The sequence below is a fragment of the Triticum dicoccoides genome, chromosome 7A (genome assembly GCF_002162155.2).
Source record: "Triticum dicoccoides isolate Atlit2015 ecotype Zavitan chromosome 7A, WEW_v2.0, whole genome shotgun sequence".
Classification (NCBI taxonomy): domain Eukaryota; kingdom Viridiplantae; phylum Streptophyta; class Magnoliopsida; order Poales; family Poaceae; genus Triticum; species Triticum dicoccoides.
In genome coordinates, this window is record NC_041392.1 from 307,021,490 (window position 1) to 307,041,858 (window position 20,369).

A 20,369-nucleotide genomic window follows, 5' to 3' on the forward strand; every position below is an offset into this window, starting at 1 on the left:
TGTGATTGCTACTCTGCTATAAATCCTCCGAGTACTGTGTGGTGTCAGCATTACTGATCCAGGGACGACACCAGAGCACAGAGATCAGACTGTTTGAGGTCTGGTCGCTACAGAGATGGTATCAGAGCACACGCTGACTGTAGGACACGACCACTAAGCTAAAGACCTAGATCACTACTCACTCTCTTCTCTTCTGACTTCTCATCTTTTCTACTCTTTAGGATGGCGGATGCAAGGAACAAGTTCACACAACCAGATGAAGATACACCCTTTGGACGCCACTTGAAGGAAGTCACTAGATACCTGAACATAGGAGTACCAAGCTTCATGGGAATCTATAACGCCACTTTACCTGAAGAAGAGCGCTGGATGATTCAAGTTCAAGTTCCAGGAAGGACGTTCATGCCAGTCACTGAGCCCATAGAGTTTTCTTTTGATGCATCAACTTGGAGTCTAGGAAAGAGCATGGCAGCTCACATCGCCATGGGACGCATTGGAGAAGTCTACCGCAAGGATCTTAAGGATACTATCTACCAGATTTGTGGGCGCCGAGATGAACACTGGGAGATGATCAGCACCAGGAAAGATAGATCAATTGCATCTTTTATTCAGGAGTTAAACCAGCACATTCGACGACAGGAGAATCAGATGTGCGCCGACATGATAGATCTGAAGAAGGCTAAGACTAGAATCAAGGAACTAGAGGAAGAACTCAAGGCTACACGTGAAGATTATGAAGAAGAAATTGAAGTATTGGTGGATAAGAATGCCGACCTAACTATGAAGCTAGGAATATTTATGGGAGGCCCGACACCTGTAGATGAAGACGAAGAACCCAAAGAGATTAGCCCGGAAGACTACATCATCATTGACGGCACCGACTCGGAACAAGATAGTAGCGATGATGACTATGTGGATGAAGAAGGAGCAGATATCATGGAGTCTACAACCGTAGAATATTTCTAGTAGACCACCTCATCAGTAGTAGTAGTCCACCATGTAAATATAGTAGTCCGAGCACTTTGCGATAGTTAGATCGATTGTATGCCTTTGTTTGATTGATTGAAGTGAATTGTGTGCTTTTGCCTCATGTGCATATGGGTAGTGTTTTCTCTTTAGACCCCCTCTATTCTTATATCTCGTCTTTTCTAAAACCCTCAGATGCCTTCGAGACGTGACCCCAGATTTGCCTTTCCGCCGGAGCTCACCTAGTTGATCCAGCAACAGAACACCTTGATGCAGTTGCTAGTTCAGAATCAGAATCAAGGGAACAATAACAACAACCCACCACCACCACCACCTGTTGACCACTTAGCCCGTTTTCTTAGGCTAAATCCGCCGGTGTTTTCCAGTAGCACCGAGCCGATAGTAGCAGATGATTGGCTCCGCAAGATAGCTAGGGAGTTGACCACAGCAGGATGCACAGATGTGGAGAAGGTTAAGTTTTCCGCACATCAGTTAGAAGGACCCGCAGCATCCTGGTGGGAGAATTTCACAACCACCTTCCCAGTCGACACTGTCACATGGGACCAGTTTCAGCAGGCTTTTCGTACTGCCCATGTTTCAGCAGGAGCAATGGCCATGAAGAAGCGTGAGTTTCGTAACTTGCGCCAAGGAGGACGGACAGTTGGCCAGTATGTGGAGGAGTTTAGTAAGCTAGCACGTTATGCCCCAGATGACGTTGCTCCGGATGCAGCTAAGCAGGAGAAGTTTCTGGAAGGACTGAATGATGAGTTGAGTATGCAGTTGATGGTAGCCACCTCCAACAACTACCAAGAGTTGGTAGACCATGCTCTTATGATTGAAGGGAAGCAGCAGCAAATTAAGAACCGCAAGAGGAAGTATGGACAAGGAAAGTATAATTCAGGAGCGAAGCAGAAGCCACGTTTTACCCCTAGGCCGGGAGGACATTTTCGGCATACCCAGGGAGTAGGTAGCTCGCACAATCACAATGGCACCAAGAATGGTAATGGGAATGGAGGAAGCAATGGACAGAACCGCAACACCCCATCAACCCCAGCCAAGAAGGACTTGAGCCATGTCACTTGTTATAAGTGTTCAAAGCCAGGACATTATGCAAACGAATGTCCTGAAGGCCAAAATGGAAATGGAAGTTCTGGGAAGAAGCCGAACCCTTTCAACAGGGGACAGGTGAACCACGTTAGCGTGGAGGAGGTTGAAGCTCAGCTCGATGCAGTAATAGGTAAGCTTTTAGTTAAGTCATTTACTGCACTCGTTCTTTTTGATACTGGTGCATCGCATTCATACATCTCAAGGGGATTTGTGGATAAGTATAACCTACCAACCCAAGCCCTTAGGTCACCCATGTTAGTAACCTCGCCAGGAGCAGAATATGTGGCTAGTCTATGGTGTGATCGGTTACCATTAAGGATTGGTAACTATGTTTTTCCCTCAGACCTAGTAGTATTGGAATCTCAAGGATTGGATGTGATATTAGGCATGGATTGGTTATCAAAGTATGAAGGGAATATTGAGTGTGCTAGTAAGTCAATTTTGCTTACCACACCAGAAGGGAGAAGGATCAAGTATGTATCCCGGTATGTACCAAAGAGGACACAAGTAAATTCCTTATCAGGAGTTGTGCAGGAGGAAGTACCAGTGGTAAAGGATTTTCCTGATGTATTTCCGAAGAGTTGCCAGGCATGCCACCGGATAGAGACATTGAGTTTTTGATTGAGCTATTGCCAGGCACTAGGCCAATATCAAAAGAGACCATATAGGATGCCAGCAAAGGATTTGGTGGAAATTAAGAAGCAGATTAAGGAGTTACTGGATAAGGGATATATTCGCCCAAGTTCTTGGCCTTGGGGATCACCAGTACTTCTAGTAGAGAAGAAGGATGGATCGTTAAGGATGATTGTTGACTATCGAGGATTGAATGAAGTAACGATCAAGAACAAGTACCCACTACCAATGATCAACGATCTGTTTGATCGGTTGCAAGGAGCTAAAGTGTTTTCCAAGATCGATTTGCGATCAGGATACCATCAGTTGAAGATTCGAGAACAGGATATTCCGAAGACAGCTTTTACCACCAGGTATGGGCTGTATGAGTATACCGTTATGTCATTTGGACTGACTAATGCGCCTGCCTATTTTATGAACATGATGAACAAAGTGTTTATGGAGTTTTTGGATAAGTTCGTCGTAGTGTTCATTGATGATATCCTGGTATATTCGAAGAATGAAGAGGAGCATAAAGAGCATTTGCGTTTGGTACTTGGAAAGCTCAGAGAACATCAATTATATGCCAAGTTCAGCAAATGTGAATTTTGGTTGAAGGAAGTAGGATTCCTCGGACATGTTATATCTGGAGAAGGTATAGCAGTAGATCCCGCTAAAGTTGAAACCGTGACCAAGTGGGAAGCCCCAACTACCGTTGGAGAGATCCGGAGTTTTCTTGGACTCGCAGGATACTACCGGAGGTTTATTGAGAATTTCTCAAGGATCGCAAAACCTATGACGGAGTTGCTGAAGAAGGATACTAAGTTCAAATGGACTGAGGAGTGTGAGGCAAGTTTTCAGGAATTGAGGAAACGTTTGGTTACCTCACCAGTGTTGATTTTGCCAGATCAAACCAAGGACTATGAGGTGTATTGCGACGCTTCACGTCGAGGACTTGGAGCAGTGCTTATGCAGGAAGGGAGAGTTGTTTCGTATGCTTCATGACAACTGAAGCCTCACAAATTGAATTATGCTACGCATGATTTGGAGTTAGCAGCCGTAGTGCATGCATTGAAGACATGGAGACATTTCCTCATTGGAAATCATTGTGAGGTGTACACGGATCATAAGAGTCTGAAGTACATTTTCACGCAGAAGGAGTTGAACCTCAGACAAAGGAGATGGTTGGAGCTCATCAAGGATTATGATATGAAATTACATTACCATCCCGGAAAAGCTAATGTAGTAGCTGATGCATTAAGCCGCAAGAGCCATGTCAATAGGTTAATGACGGGAGAAATACCCAAGGAGTTAGCAGAAAATCTTCGTGAGCTATGTTTAGAAATAGTTCCGAGAGGCTATGTGGCAGCATTGGAAATTTAGTCAACTTTGATGGATAGAATCAGAGAAGCTCAGAAAACTGACAAAGAGATTGCCGCTATAAAGGAGAAACTGAGCAAGGGAAAAGCTAAAGGATTTCGTGAGGATGAGCATGACACCCTATGGTTTGAAGACCGTGTTTACGTGCCCAATGACCCGGAGATCAGAAAGTTGATTCTGCAAGAGGCACATGATTCACCGTATTCGATTCACCCAGGAAATACCAAGATGTATTTGGATTTGAAGTATATTTTCTGGTGGACCGGAATGAAAAACGATATTGCAGAGTATGTAGCAGTTTGTGACGTATGACAGAGAGTAAAGGCAGAGCATCAGAAGCCAGCAGGATTGTTGCAACCATTGCCGATACCCGAATGGAAGTGGGATAAGCTAGGCATGGATTTTATCACGGGATTACCAAGGACTCGTTCAGGCTATGACTCGATTTGGGTTGTAGTTGATCGATTGACGAAAGTAGCTCATTTCATCCCAGTAAAGACCACTTACACTAGTGCTAGGTTGGCAAAGATATACATGACCAGGATCGTATGTTTGCATGGAGTTCCGAGGAGCATCATATCAGATAGAGGAACCCAGTTTACCTCAAAGTTCTGGAAGCAGTTGCATGAGACTTTGGGTACTAGGTTAGAATTTAGTACAGCTTTTCATCCGCAGACAGATGGATAGACTGAGAGAGTCAATCCGATTTTGGAGGATATGCTGAGAGCTTGTGCGCTAGATTATGGATCTAGTTGGGACGATAATTTGCCATATGCAGAGTTCTCTTACAATAATAGCTATCAGACCAGTTTGAAGATGGCCCCTTTCGAAGCTTTGTACGGAAGGAGGTGCAGGACACCGTTGTCATGGGACGAAGTTGGAGACCGCCAGTTGTTTGGACCAGATTTGATTAAGGAGTCTGAACAGAAGGTGAAGTTGATTCACGATAGGCTCAAGGTAGCCCAGTCCAGGCAGAAGAGCTACGCAGATGCTAAACGCAAGGAGACAGTTTACGAAGTCGGAGATAGAGCTTATCTTCGAGTATCCCCACTTCGAGGGATTAAGCTCTTTGGAGTTAAGGGGAAGTTAGCGCCACGATTTGTAAGACCATATCGAGTTTTGGAGCGTATGGGAGAAGTGGCTTACAAGTTGGAATTGCCATAAGGATTAACAGGAGTTCATGATGTGTTCCACGTTTCTCAGTTGAAAAAGTGTCACGCGGAGATGGCTGACATACCTTTGAGAGACACAGTGCCATTGGAAGCAATTCAGTTGGATAACAATTTGACCTATAAGGAAAAACCAGTCAAGATTCTTGAGTTTGCCAGCCGAGTTACTCGTAGCAAGGTTATCAAGTTTTGCAAAGTTCAGTGGAGCCACCACATGGAGGATGAAGCCACCTGGGAGCGAGAGGAAGATTTGCTCAAAGACCACCCTCACCTATTTTCTAGCCAACCCGAATCTCGAGGGCGAGATTCATCTTAAGGGGGGTAGGTTTGTAACATCCCAAATTTTCAATTTGGAATGTTATACATTAGGTCATCATGCATATCATATTTATTTTGCTTTTGGTTTTGATCCTAGAAAATCCTAAGCAACTCAAGGACCCACGGAGAGAGTTGGGGATTTCGTTATTTACATATTTGAGTTTTCTCAAATTATGTAAACATGATCATTTGATTTTATTTATTTTATCATCAATTATTTCTATTACAAAAATATGAGAGCGGGAATAAAATGACTTTCCCAAAATATAGAAATATTGAGGATTTAAAAAAAATCAAATAAGATTTATTTCAGAGTTTTTCGGTATTTTATTTGAATTTAGGAAAAATGCGTGTTTTTCAAAGTTGTAGTTTGGGCCCAGATAAATGTTCACTTCATCGGGCTTGATTTTAGAAACCCGGGAAAATTTATTACGGGAATTTTGGAGTCCGTTTAGTATTTCTTTTTATTTTCTTCCGAGCGGAATTATTAAAAAAAATAAAAAAAATCGCGGAACCGACTTTGGGCCGTACTCGGCCAGGACTCTGCCTGGCCGGGGCCTTTATAAGGCGCGCCCGAGGCCCGAGCCGAGCCAGCCCACCACCGTCGCTCTAACCCTAGCGCGCCCCAGCCGCCGCCGCCCCAGCCGCCGCCGCCGCCGGAGTTGCGCGCCGCCCGAGGTTCGCCGCCGCCTTGTTTTCCGTGCTGTTTAAAAAAAATCGTCGTTTTTCTTTTTCATCGGATTTTTCCGCGGTTATTTTCTGATCGCGATTTCTGATCCGATTTTCGTTTTAGTATAACTTTTTGCTCGTTTATCGGAATCAGGCGATTCAAGCGCCTGGAGTTTCGTCTCGAAACCCTCTTTCCGAATAATCAACTTAAACATGTTTTTGCTACTGTAAAATTTGCTCTAGATCCAGATTACTAGAACGAAGTTGTTTTCTTTCGCCGTTTGATTTCTTTTTCCTTGTTCGATTTGATTCTTTTGCAAACCAGGGTTCTTAAGTTGAACTTTCTGGTTCGATCTTCTATTTGAGTTTTACCTGTGCATTAGATGAGTACTTATTGTAGCTTGTTTTTTGTCTGCGATAGAATACCCGGAGTGCGCCGCCTGTTACTTCGAATCTCTAGGTTTCGCGGATCATCAGCAAGGCAAGTAACACTTTGATCATACCTTTTTCTACAACCCAGTTTTATTGCATTAGATCAATTTTCACACATTGCATGATTATGATCTAATTAAATTGTGGGATGGGAAGTAGATGAGGTAGTACCTATTACCTGTTTATTATCAAACCTTTGGGAGTTACTTCTACGTTTTCTTATTATGCCATGCTATGCTAGTAGACGTGGATTGGGTGAGTGAAATCCATGACAGATGTGAGATTGATAATTAATGGTTTATCTAAGGTGGCAACTTAAACACACATATGGGTGGATTGAGGCACCTGGGGTTTCCAGGACTTGCCTGTTTTTCTTTTGGACCGCCACCCAGGCTCAAAGGGATCATGAGATTATTCATACTAGAAACTTTCGTGTGCAGCCACAAGCTATTATCGGCTCTAGCATAGTTGACTAAGTTGTGCTAACTCTTATAGTGGTAGACTAGCAGATGTAGGGGATGTAGGTGGTCCGGTCTACCCGATCATAAGGTGCTAGCGCTTCTAAAAGACTATGTCTCGGTCATCCGTTTCTCAAACACCCTGTAGTGCGAGAAACCAAACGGAGGCGATCGAGTCTTGTGGGGAAAAGTGCGCAAACCTCTGCAGAGTGTAATAAACTAATCATGATTAGCCGTGTCCCCAGTTATGGACATCTTGAGTATCTAGTACTTGGATTTTCATGTGAATCTCAACATGTTACTCTAAAGTTAATTTTGTTGGGTTTAATGATGTTACTTTAATTGGGATTGAGAATGCTGTCAACCATTCTCAATGTTTAACAACCACCATGATAGTAATTAAATTTATTCCTTTGAAGTAGGGAAAAATTGGCTTTACGCAAAAACTGTAACCATAGAGCTTTCCACCAGCCAAATATGCATATAGTATAGCTGTTGCATTCCATTACTCTCTATGTGTTACCTTGCCAGCATATTCCATGTGCTGACCCGTTTTCGGGCTGCAACGTTAATGTTGCAGACTTTTCAGACGATGATTAAGGAGTTTTTAGGTCGTGGTTCTATACTCAGTGATGCCGTTGGAGTTGATGGACTCACTTATCTTCCAAGCCTTCCGCTGTTATCGTTATTAGATGGCCTTAAGCCATATTTATTGTAATAAGTTCTCTTTTGAGACACTCGATGTAATAAGTGTGTGATTGCTACTCTGCTATAAATCCTTCGAGTACTGTGTGGTGTCAGGATTACTGATCCAGGGATGACACCGGAGCACAGAGATCAGACTGTTTGAGGTCTGGTCGCTACAGAGGCTATCAATTGTCATTTTTTTGCACTGATGTGCCAGTAGAAAATCACCATTGATTCGATTTGATGTGTGAAGTCACCGGTCGACTCGGCTTGCCATTAATTCTGCGCCTGCTCCCTGGTTTCCTGAAATAAAATTTCCCAGCATCGGATCAGTTCAAAGAAAAGGCAGATAGAAAAACTGACAGAGAGAAGAGCATTTGATTGGCTGAAACACCAACACCATGATTTTCAGACCCTGCCAACTCTATAATTCTATAAGATCCAATACCTTCTACATTGTTCCACAGCACCAATGTCCAAGTCAATACCATATATTATCCACTGAAATGTATGATTTAATATCATATGCAAAAACATTAGAGCAATGTGCTCTCCTTTACCCATATTGTGTACCACATAACATTATGAACATTAGCGGAGGATTAGCCTGCAGCTATTTTAGATCGTGCACCAAATAGTTGTAGTTTTCCTAAATTATGGAGAAGAACAAGGTTGAAATTCGCAAGAATCGTATAGAAATTTCTGCAATCAATATCATACCTGATCCATGTACGGTAGCCTCTAAATAAGCAACATAAGTCCATAGTCCATAAGTATGTAGGCTACGCTCCAATTTGATGTATCATGCAATTTTGCAATACTCGGATAATTTTGTAAAGCATACAGATACTGCATTGGAGGGCTATAAACTTCAGTAATCTGAAAATATGTAGACCGCAGCTGAGATCGTAACTTAGTGACACAACACATGGTATGATAGCTAAAGGAGATACTATCAATTGTCATTTTTTTGCACTGATGTGCCAGTAGAAAATCACCATTGATTCGATTTGATGTGTGAAGTCACCTGTCGACTTGGCTTGCCATTGATTCTGCGCCTGCTCCCTGGTTTCCTAAAATAAAATTTCCCAGCGTCGAATCAGTTCAAAGAAAAGGCAGATAGAAAAACTGAGAGAGAGAAGAGCGTTTGATAGGCTGAAACACCAACACCATGATTTTCAGACCCTGCCAACTCTATAATTCTATAAGATCCAATACCTGCTAGATTGTTCCACATCACCATTGTCCAAGTCAATACCATATATTATCCACTAAAATGTCTGATTTAATATCATATGCAAAAACATTAGAGCAATGTGCTCTCCTTTACCCATATTGTGTACCACATAACATTATGAACATTAGCGGAGGATTAGCCTGCAGCTATTTTAGATCGTGCACCAAATAGTTGTAGTTTTCCTAAATCATGGAGAAGAACAAGGTTGAAATTCGCAAGAGTTGTATAGAAATTTCTGCAATCAATATCATACCTGATCCATGTACGGTAGCCTCTAAATAAGCAACATAAGTCCACAGTCCATAAGTATGTAGGCTACGCTCCAATTTGATGTATCATGCAATTTTGCAATACTTGGATAATTTTGTAAGGCATACAGATACTGGATTGGAGGGCTATAAACTTCAGTAATCTGAAAATATGTAGACCGCAGCTGAGATCGTAACTTAGTGACACAACACATGGTATGATAGCTAAAGGAGAGGCTATCAATTGTCATTTTTTGCAGTGATGTGCCAGTAGAAAATCACCATTGATTCAATTTGATGTGTGAAGTCACCTGTCGACTCGGCTTGCCATTGATTCTGCGCCTTCTCCCTGGTTTCCTGAAATAAAATTTCCCAGCATCGGATCAGTTCAAAGAAAAGGCAGATAGAAAAACTGACAGAGAGAAGAGCCCATCTGAATGTGATCACTTACCTTGCTGAGAGCATTGAGCTTCCCTGGCACTAGCACGGGAGAGGCCGACAATGAGGGCCTCCTCTTGGGGGAGGCGGATGTGCTGCCGACGCCGGCCGTCGGAGACCAGCAAGGAGGGCTCCTTCTCCCTGGGCCTCCTGCTCATCGTGCGTGAGTCGTGCAGCTCATTAAGCTCTTCTCCTGCACATACACTTTAAGCTTCAGTTCAAATCAGCTTCAGAAGCTGCAAGACAGAACATGTTCAGTTCAGGTGTGCAGAGTACATACAGGTGGAACCGGCCCTTTGGGATCGTGTTCTGTGGAGGAGGAGGTGGGTCGCCCTGTCGGCGACGAAACTCCAGCCGCGTGTCACCAGCCTGGGCATGATGGTGGTGCTCTTCTTGACCTATGCCGAGCTCCACACTGGCGAGGGCTGCTCCTTGATGGGCGTCCTCTCCTCGAAGTTGAGCGCGATGGGCCTGACAACCTTGGGTGATAAGAGCACCTCGGCATCGCCGGCGCCGCTATGCTTCTCGGCCCCAGGAACTCCTCTGTGGCACGGCGAACTTCTTGGCAAGCTCGGGCATGTCGACAACGAGCAGGTGGTGCCTCGGGATGGGCGTGGCACCGACCACGACGGGGATGGGGGGACCCCGGGTCGAGGCGGCGACTCCGCTTCTGGACGGTTGGTGTCATCGCGGAGGAGCGGCCGTGCACGGCCGGCGGCGGAGATGTCTGGACGCAACGTCCTGTCCCTCATCTCTTCCCTCGTGCGGCAGCTAGGGTTTGCGGAGGGAGGGTGTGCGTTGCCTCGGTCGTGGGTTTTTTTCGTTGGTTTTCTTTCGTAGGCTTTTTTTCGACCTTGCTCGCGGGCATCGCTAGACGTTAAGCGGGAGGTGGGAGGAAGGACGAAAAAAACCGTCTCTCCGAGGGGGAGGTGGGAGGAAGTACCAAAGAAGTACCAAAAAAGACCGGGTGAGGTGGGACAAAAATAAAACCCGGAACGCGACCTACCAACTGAGACATTAGGAGTAGAGATGATTAAGCTTTGATGTGATATCTCTCTCCCCCTTTGACATCAATTTCCAAGAAGGGTCTTTTGGAATTTGTTGTGAATGGGTTCGGTCCTTGAATCACAGTACAAAGCATTAAGGTAAATGTGATGCTTGCAGAGGACAAGATTCATTGAGTGGAGCTGGATCAAGAATAAAGAATAAATGGCAAAATGTTTTTCCTGTAGTGAAATTGGTGTCACCGAGTTGTATGCTTCGGTTGCTCCGAAAATCTTCGGCTAGACCGGAGACATGAAACCAGTGGAACCGAGTTCATCACAGAGAAAAACACATGTCATCTCAGCTCACTGGACAAATAAGATCTCAAAAATATTTGCAATGAATTGGATGCAGAAAATGCAGAACAAAAAGCAAAGAAAAGAAACTAGAGTTGGGCGGTGACAAAGTCACCTATATTAGAGTATATTGACTTAGGAGTCAAGTGAGATCACTTGATCATAGGTCGTACTCATCATTTAAGCTCAAAATGGGGTTACCATTTTTCATTTAAGTATCTTGATGCATTCACATCTTGTCGAGTTGCTTTGACTCATGACTTGGAGTAAAGCTACTCGAAGATGGAATAACATACCTTGGGTGGTGGTGTCGATCTTGATCATGTAGTTGAACTTGTGTGGGTTGCTCAAGATTGATGTAGCCCATCAAGATTTGGGAGCACCCTTTGGATTTTGAGTTCATCTACCTACATGGGTTAGTTTTCGCAAGGAAGAGCACTTGTGTATCCAACATGACAATCATGAAACTCAATATAGAATTTGTCAAAGGATATGTTTGAAAGGTTTCGTGCTTCCTTGTCATCAACCACCATTGTGTAGAGACTTGGTAATGTAGAGATTGCTCAAGATGTTAGTGAGTTTCAATCTCATAGAATTAGATTCATCCAAGTACCTACAAGGGTTAGATAACATGCAAGATGCAAATTTTCAAGATATAAGATAATCATCATAGGAGAAATATCAAGTGATTAATCGTAAGCTCAAGTCTTGCATGTATCCAATGGAGTTCCTACTCGAAGTTTGAAGCATCAATGATGTTCAATTCACCTCTTAACCTGCAAAACACTTTCTCATCAAGTGGTTTAGTGAATATATCCGCTAATTTCTTATCGGTGCGAATATGCTTAAGGTTTATGTCACCCTTAGCAACGTGATCTCGAATGAAATGATGACGAACTTCAATATGCTTAGTTCGAGAGTGTTGCATGGGATTATGAGCAATATTGATAGCACTTTCATTGTCACAAAGTAATGGAACATGTTTCACATATATCACATAATCTTTAAGAGTTTGGGTCATCCAAAGTAATTGAGCACAACATGAACCAGCGGCAATGTATTCCGCTTCGGCGGTGGATAAGGATACCGAGTTTTGTTTCTTGGAAGACCAAGACACAAGAGATCTACCAAGGAATTGACAAGTACCCGAAGTGGACTTTCTATCAACCTTGTCACCGGCATAGTCCGAGTCGGAGTAGCCAACAAGATCAAAGGAAGCCCTCTTTGGATACCAAATGCCAAAATTTGGTGTATGTATTAAGTATCTCACTATCCTCTTCATGGCCTTAAGATGACATTCCTTAGGAGCAGCTTGATATCGTGCACACATGCACACACTTAGCATGATATCGGGACGTGAAGCACATAGATATAACAATGAACCAATCATAGAGCGGTAAACTTTTTGATCAACCGGTTCACCATCTTTGGTCAAATCAAGATGTCCACTAGTAGGCATGGGTGTAGTCATACCTTTGCATTCTTGCATATTGAACTTCTTGAATAAGTCCTTGGTGTACTTCGTTTGAGATACAAAGGTGCCTTCCTTAGTTTGCTTGATTTGCAAACCAAGAAAGAATTTGAGTTCACTCATCATAGACATCTCAAACTTCTCCGACATTAGCTTCCCAAACTTTTCACTAAAATGAGGGTTAGTTGATCCAAATATAATATCATCGTCATAAATTTGGCATACAAATAGTTCTCCATTAACCATTTTAGTAAAAAGAGTAGAATCTATTTTTCCAATTTCAAAGCCTTTTTCAATAAGGAACTTGGTCAAGCATTTATACCATGCTCTAGGAGCTTGTTTAAGACCATAAAGGGCTTTGTGAAGTTTGTAGACATGATTAGGTTTCTTAGGATTGACAAAGCCAGGAGGTTGCTTAACGTAAACTTCCTCCTCAATTTCACCATTTAGAAAAGCACTTTTAATGTCCATTTGGTACAAAGTGATATCATGGTGATTAGCATAAGCAAGTAAGATGTGAATGGACTCAAGTCTAGCAACGGGAGCATATGTCTCACCATAGTCCATACCTTCGACTTGTGTGTAGCCTTGGGCGACGAGACGTGCTTTGTTGCGAACCACTTGTCCATATTCATCTTGCTTGTTGTGAAACACCCATTTGGTACCGATGATGTTGTGGTTGTTGTCGGGCTTCTCGACCAATGTCCACACTTGATTTCTCTCAAAGTTGTGTAGCTCTTCATGCATAGCGTTTATCCAGTCCAGATCCTCCAATGCTTCTTCAACCTTCATAGGTTCAATGCTAGAGATGAATGAGTAATGTTCACAAAAGTTAGCCAAACGAGTTTTAGAGCGAGTGATTCTCCCGGTTTGGATATCATTGTAGATTTGATCCACGGGATGATCTTTATCAATTCTTGCTCGAACTTGTGAAAGCTTTTTCTTGGGTCTTGGTTGAACATATTCTTCATCTTGTTCTTCTTCTTGGCCTTCTTCATTGTTAGCATTGTCGTTTTCTTGTCGTGGTGGAGAAGGAGGTTGTTGACGTTCATCTTGGTGCACTTCCTCGTTTTCTTCATCTTGGTGTGTCCCACTCATGGATGCTTTCGTATCAACTCTTGGTTCACCTTGTCGTGAGGTCAAAGCTTCCACTTGGACGGATGAGGTACTCTCCTTTATCTCTGTTGGACAAATCTTGCCAATAGACAAGTCTTGGATTGCTTCCGAGGGATCTTTGTCTCCTACATCAATTGGCAATTGCTCTACTTGCGAGCCATTAGATTCATCAAACTTCACATCTACCGTTTCTTCAACCTTTCAGGTGAAATTGTTGTAGACACGGTAAGTGTGAGAGTTTGAGCCATAACCAAGTAGGAAACCTTCATGAGACTTAGGAGAAAATTTAGAACGACGATGCTTATCAAGAATGTAGCACTTTGAGCCGAATACTTGAAAGTATCCAGCTTGGGGTTTGTTACCGGTGAGGAGCTCGTATGCCGTCTTGCCGAGTAGCTTGTGAAGATACAAGCGATTTGTTGCATGACAAGTTGTCTCAACCGCTTCTGCCCAAAAGTGTTTTGGCGTCTTGTACTCATCAAGCATCATTCTTGCCATCTTGATAAGAATCCGGTTCTTCCTCTCAACGACTCCATTTTGTTGAGGTGTGTACGTAGCCGAGAACTCATGTGTAATCCCTTCTTCGTCAAGAAAGGTGTCTACATTTGCGTTCTTGAACTCCGTTCCGTTGTCGCTCTGAACCTTCTTGATCTTCACGTCAAATTGATTTTGGGCCTTCCTAGCAAAGTTTTTGAAGATCTTTTGGGCCTGCGATTTGTCATCAAGAAAGAACACCCAATGAAAATCTTGAAAAATCATCAACTATGACTAGACCAAATGAGTTACCACCAAGACTCTTGTAGGCATTTGGACCAAAGAGATTCATATTAAGTAGCTCGAGTGGTCTTCTTGTGGTCATGATGTTCTTAGCGCGATGACTTCCTCCAACTTGTTTCCCTGCTTGACAAGCACTACAAAGTCTATCCTTGTCAAATATGACATCGTTAACGCCAAGGATATGATTTCCTTTAATGAGTTTGTCAAGCTTTTGCATGCCCACATGGCCTAGCCTTCTATGCCACAACCAGCCTTTAGAAGATTTAGCAATTAAGCAAGTTCTAGGTTGAGCCTTTTTAGTGAAATCAACAATGTAAAGATCTCCCCTACGTATACCGGTAAAGACCATTTTATGATTATCTCTACGAAACACTTGGCAGTCTACTTCAGTAAATAGGACATTGAAACCGAAATCAGCAAGTCTAGATACTGAAAGTAAGTTGTAGCTAAGAGATTCAACGAGCATGAAATTTTGTATGGAGCTATCATGTGAGATGGCCACCTTACCAAGGCCAACCACCTTACCCTTTGAATTATCACCAAAAGTGACATACTTTCGAGGGCCATCGTTTCCAGCAAGCTCATGGAACATGTCTTTATCTCTGGTCATATGATCAGTACATCCACTATCAAGGACCCATTCCTTTCCTCCAGCCATGTAACCGCGAAGATTTGCCATAAGACCAAAGTGTCTCATCGCATCATCGAGATCATAGTCACTATCATCATCCTCATCATAGTATCCATGTTCAACATCATTTTGTTATTGATCAATTCCTAGAGAGGGTAATTCATTAGACAAATGATCATCACAATAGTCACCTTTATGAATTCTAATAGCTTCGGATATGATATCGCTAATGATCCCAACATTTCCTATGGCACGCATGAGATTGGTAAGATCAAATAGACAATCACCAAAGCTAGGATCACTAGAATTCATCTTACTCAAAGCAATAGACTTATGGATAATTTCGTCTAAATTTTTCAAGGAATAATCTGGAAATCGTTCCTCAAGAAATTTCCATATAGTATAGGCACAATCAAGAGTAGGCAAACTAGCAATCAAATTTTTGGGCAATCCTCTTATGATAAGATTGATGGTTCTATGATTGCGAATCATGTCAAGATCCTCTTCGGGTGTGGGATGCAAGGGATCAATATGAGGTGCACAAGGGATAGCAATGTACTTGTTCAAGTGATATTCATTGAAAATCTCAAGCATTTCATTTTTCCACTCATGAAAATATTCTCCATCAAGAATAGGCACTCTATGTCTAAGACTCCCCAAAGTAGACAAATCCATCTTCCTCCAAAGGTGTTTAAACCAAGGCAATGGAGACCAATGCTCTGATACCAATTGAAAGGATCAAGAAGAGGTGTCTAGAGGGGGGGTGATTAGACACTAAGTACCAAAAGTTGCAGTTTTTAGTTTCTTTAAGTTGAAGTGGAGTTTTGGCACAAGTTTAACAAACACAATACATATCAAGCAAGCATGCAAAGAGTATATGAGCAGCAGAATGTAAAGCATGGAACTTGCAAGAATGTAAAGGGAAGGTTTTGGAGAATTCAAACGCAATTGGAGACACGAATGTTTTTGTTGTGGTTCCGATAGGTGGTGCTATCATACATCCACGTTGATGGAGACTTCAACCCATGAAGGGTAACAGTTGCGCAAGTCCACGGAGGGCTCCACCCACAAAGGGTCCACGAAGAAGCAACCTTGTCTATCCCATCATGGCCATTGCCCACGAAGGACTTGCCTCACTAGCGGTAGATCTTCACGAAGTAGGCGATCTCCTTGCCCTTACAAACTCCTTGGTTCAAATCCACAATCTTGTCGGAGGCTCCCAAGTGACACCTAGCCAATCTAGGAGACACCACTCTCCAAGAAGTAACAAATGGTGTGTTGATGATGAACTCCTTGCTCTTGTGCTTCAAATGATAGTCTCCCAAACACTCAACTCTCTCTCACAGGATATGGATTTGGTGGAAAGAAGATTTGAGTGGAAAGCAACTTGGGAAGGCTAGAGATCAGGATTCATATGGCGAGAATTGAATATCTTGGCCTCAACACATGAGTAGGTGGTTCTCTCTCAGAAAATGTGTATTGGAAGTGTAGGTATGTTCTGATGGATCTGTCAACGAATGAAGAGTGGGTGGAGGGGTATATATAGCCTCCACACAAAAAAACTAACCGTTACACATAATTTACCAATCTCGGTGAGACCGAATTGAGAAACTCGGTCAGACCGATTTAGCAAACCTAGTGACCGTTAGGATTTTCGGTGGGACTGAGATGCAACTCGGTAGGACCGATATGGTTAGGGTTAGGGCATAACGTAATCTCGGTGAGACTGATTACACAAACTCGGTGGGACCGATTTTGGTAATAAGCTAACCAGAGAGTTGGTCAGGCAAACTTGGTGAGACCGATTACACAAACTCGATGGGACCGATTTTGGTAATAAGCTAACTAGAAAGTTTGCATTGTAATCTCGGTAGTACCGATTGCTCAATCTCGGTGGGACCGATTTTGGTAATGGACATACACAGAGAGATTACAATCCCATCTCTGATAGACCGAGATCCCTATCGGTGAAACCGATTTGCCTAGGGTTTGTGGCAGTGGCTATGACATCTGAACTCGATGGCGCCGGATAGAAAGAATCGGTGGGGCCGAGTTTGACTTTTGGTTTAGGTCATATGTGGATGTGGGAAGGTAGTTGAGGGTTTTGGAGCATATCACTAAGCACTATGAAGCAAGAACCTCATCAAGCAACACCTCATCCCCTCTTGATAGTATTGGCTTTTCCTATAGACTCAATGTGATCTTGGATCACTAAAATAGAAAATGTAGAGTCTTGATCTTGAAGCTTGAGCTAATCCTTTGTCCTTAGCATCTTGAAGGGGTTCCACATCCTTTAGTCCATGTCACTTAATTTGTTGAACTTGTCTGAAACTGTAGCGACCTGACCCGAATGGATCAAGTCTCTGTGCTTAAGTGTCATCCCTAGATCGGTATGCTGACACACACAGTACTCGAGGATTTATAACAGAGGTAAATCACATGTGTAAAGTAACGTAAATACTATTACCTCAATCCAAAATAGCGGAAGTAACAAGGTTGTGGATTCCCATCAACACCAATGACAAAGTTGAGTGTAGAAATCATAACCCTAACGTATCACTTACTCGTCGTAAGATAATCCTGCAACATGAGACATTGCAGCCACAAGGGTCAGTACATTGAATGTACTGGCAAATTCACACCATAGAGAATGATGAACAATGGCAATCACTACATGCATATTTGGCTGGTGGAAAAGCTCTATGGTTATAGGGTTTTTGCGAAAAGCCAATTTTCCCCAACTGCAAAGGAATAAATTTTATTTAACTATCATGGTGGTTGTGAACATTGAGAATGGTTGACAGCATTCTCAATCCCAATTAAGCATCATCTTTAAAACCCAACAATATTCATTTAAAGTAACGTGATGAGATTCACATCATAATCCAGGTACTAGATACCAAGACGTCCATAACCGGGGACACGGCTAATCATGATTAGTTTGTACACTCTGTAGAGGTTTGCGCAGTCGTGCGGGGTTCGGTCTCCTGCTGGAGATCGGGGACGACCCGGGGTGGGCCGGCGTGGCGGTGGGCCAGCTGGGCTTCGGCCCAGTCGGTTCAAAGAGTTTTTTTAATAAAGATTTTTTTTTCAGACAAACAAAACAGAATAAAACAAATAGAAATAAAAATAATATATAGGCATATAATATACCAAAATTTACAGAAAAAGATTTTCCACAACATGGACATTTTTATAATGCCAAATAAAATCCACACAAATTTAGATAAATCAAAGAGTGCTATAGGTCTGATAAAATCCAACAAATATCATTTTAAAAATGCCAAAATGATTTCAAAATAATTTTTCTCCATTTTTCTAATTTAGGGAATCATGTTACCCTATTTTCCATGTATTATGTTTTTGGAGAAAAATAATTTGAATAAAACTCAAATAAATCCAAATTGAAAATTAATTCCACAAGGACTTTGAAATTAATCCTTTGAAACTCCCAACCCATATTTCATATAGTTTGAAGAAGTCATTTTATCTTCGCTCGTGAAAATCATTGAGTTGCATAAAGTTTCAGAATTGGAAATATTTTCCAAATGAAATTGAAATATTTTCAACACCCCTTGTCATTTAAATAAATGGAAGAAGTCATGTCATCTTCTCTCCAGGGTTTCGTGGTGAAAAGAATTTGAATTCACGGAGATCACGAATGCAAAATGAAAGTTTGGGAAAGTCCTTTTATTCCCTCTCATTTAACTTTCAAAAAGGTTTGAATTTCACTCACTTTCAGTCAATCAATCAAACAGTCAATCAAATCTATCTATTTATTATAACATTCCAAAATTTAGAATTTTGGGATGTTACAGAAACATACTAGGTAAAAGTATTAGTCCAACAAGAGATATGTTGTCATTAATTATCAAAATCACCCAGGGAGCACTTCTGCTTTCACGAGGAGATTCACATGCAAAGCCAGATAAGTTAGATGGATCAACTGGAGGTCCCTTTGCAGCAACCCATGAGGTTTTGGGGTACCGCTCAGGCTTCTAATATGTACCATTAGCATTGAGTTTCCTCTCAAAGGCAATACCCTCTTTCCTAGGGTTCCTGTTGAGGATCTGCTTTTTAAGCACATCACAAAGAGTCGGATGCCCTTTGAGGCTTTTGTACATGCCTGTCGTGTACAATTCCTTCAGCCCTGCATCATCAGTGATACTAGAAGTGTCCTCATGTGAGGAATTAGTGATAGCAGAGGCAGGTGAAGAATTTGAAACATTAGCAGCATTTGAACATTCAGGTGAAGAATTAGCAGATTCACGTTCAATGCACTTCAAGCATGGAGGAACAAATTCTTCCCGAGAAGCGCTGATTTGTTGAGCAAGTAATGAATCGCGCTCCTTCTGAAGATCTTCATAACTCACTCTTAGCTTTTCAAGATCTTGCTTTCTTTGAAGAAATTCATAAGAAAGCTTCTCATGATCAGATACGAGAGTGTTATGATGACCTTGAAGGTTGTCAAACCTATTCTGAAGTCTCTGAAGATTTTCAGTCAAGGCTTTAGTGCGATCCATTTCATCACCCAACATATCATCACTTTTGTATAACATGTTTTGAACCTTTTCAAAAGGCCTTTGTTGTTTTACAGCAATATTAGCAAGTTTAGAATAGCTAGGCTTGAGGTTTTCATCAAATTCATTCTCACTTGATTCAGAGGAGGTATATTTGAGTACCTTGGCACCCTTTGCCATGAAGCTATAGGTGGGAGCGTAGTCATCATTGCCTTCATCAACCTTGTTGGTGAGGTCATTTTCTTCAATGTTGAAGATAGACTTGCTGACAAATGCAGTAGCGAGGGCTAGGCTCGCCACACCGGATTCGGACTCCTCAGATGCCTCCTCTTCCTCATTTTCTTTAGATTCAGCCTTAGAGTCCATTTCCTTGACAATGAATGCCCGAGCCTTCTTGGAGCTGCTCTTCTTGTGAGATGAAGACTTTGATGATTTTGATGATGAAGATTTTGAGAATTTCTTCTTTTTCTTCGCATCATCAGAACTGTAATCCTTCTATTTCTTCTTCTTTGATTCCTTTTCCCACTGAGGACAATCTTGAATGTAATGTCCAGGTTTCTTGCATTTGTGACAAAGCCTCTTCTTGTAGTCACTGCATGAGGAATCATTACTCCTTGAGGGTCTTACAAAGCGACCACGTCTTGAGAACTTCTAGAATTTCTTCACGAGCAGTGCTAGCTCATGGCTTAGTTCTTCAGGATCACCAAGGCCGCTACCAGAGTCTTCATCTTCGGACTCAGATACTGCCTTGGCCTTCAGTGCACGTGCTCTGCCATAGCTCGAACCATAGAGA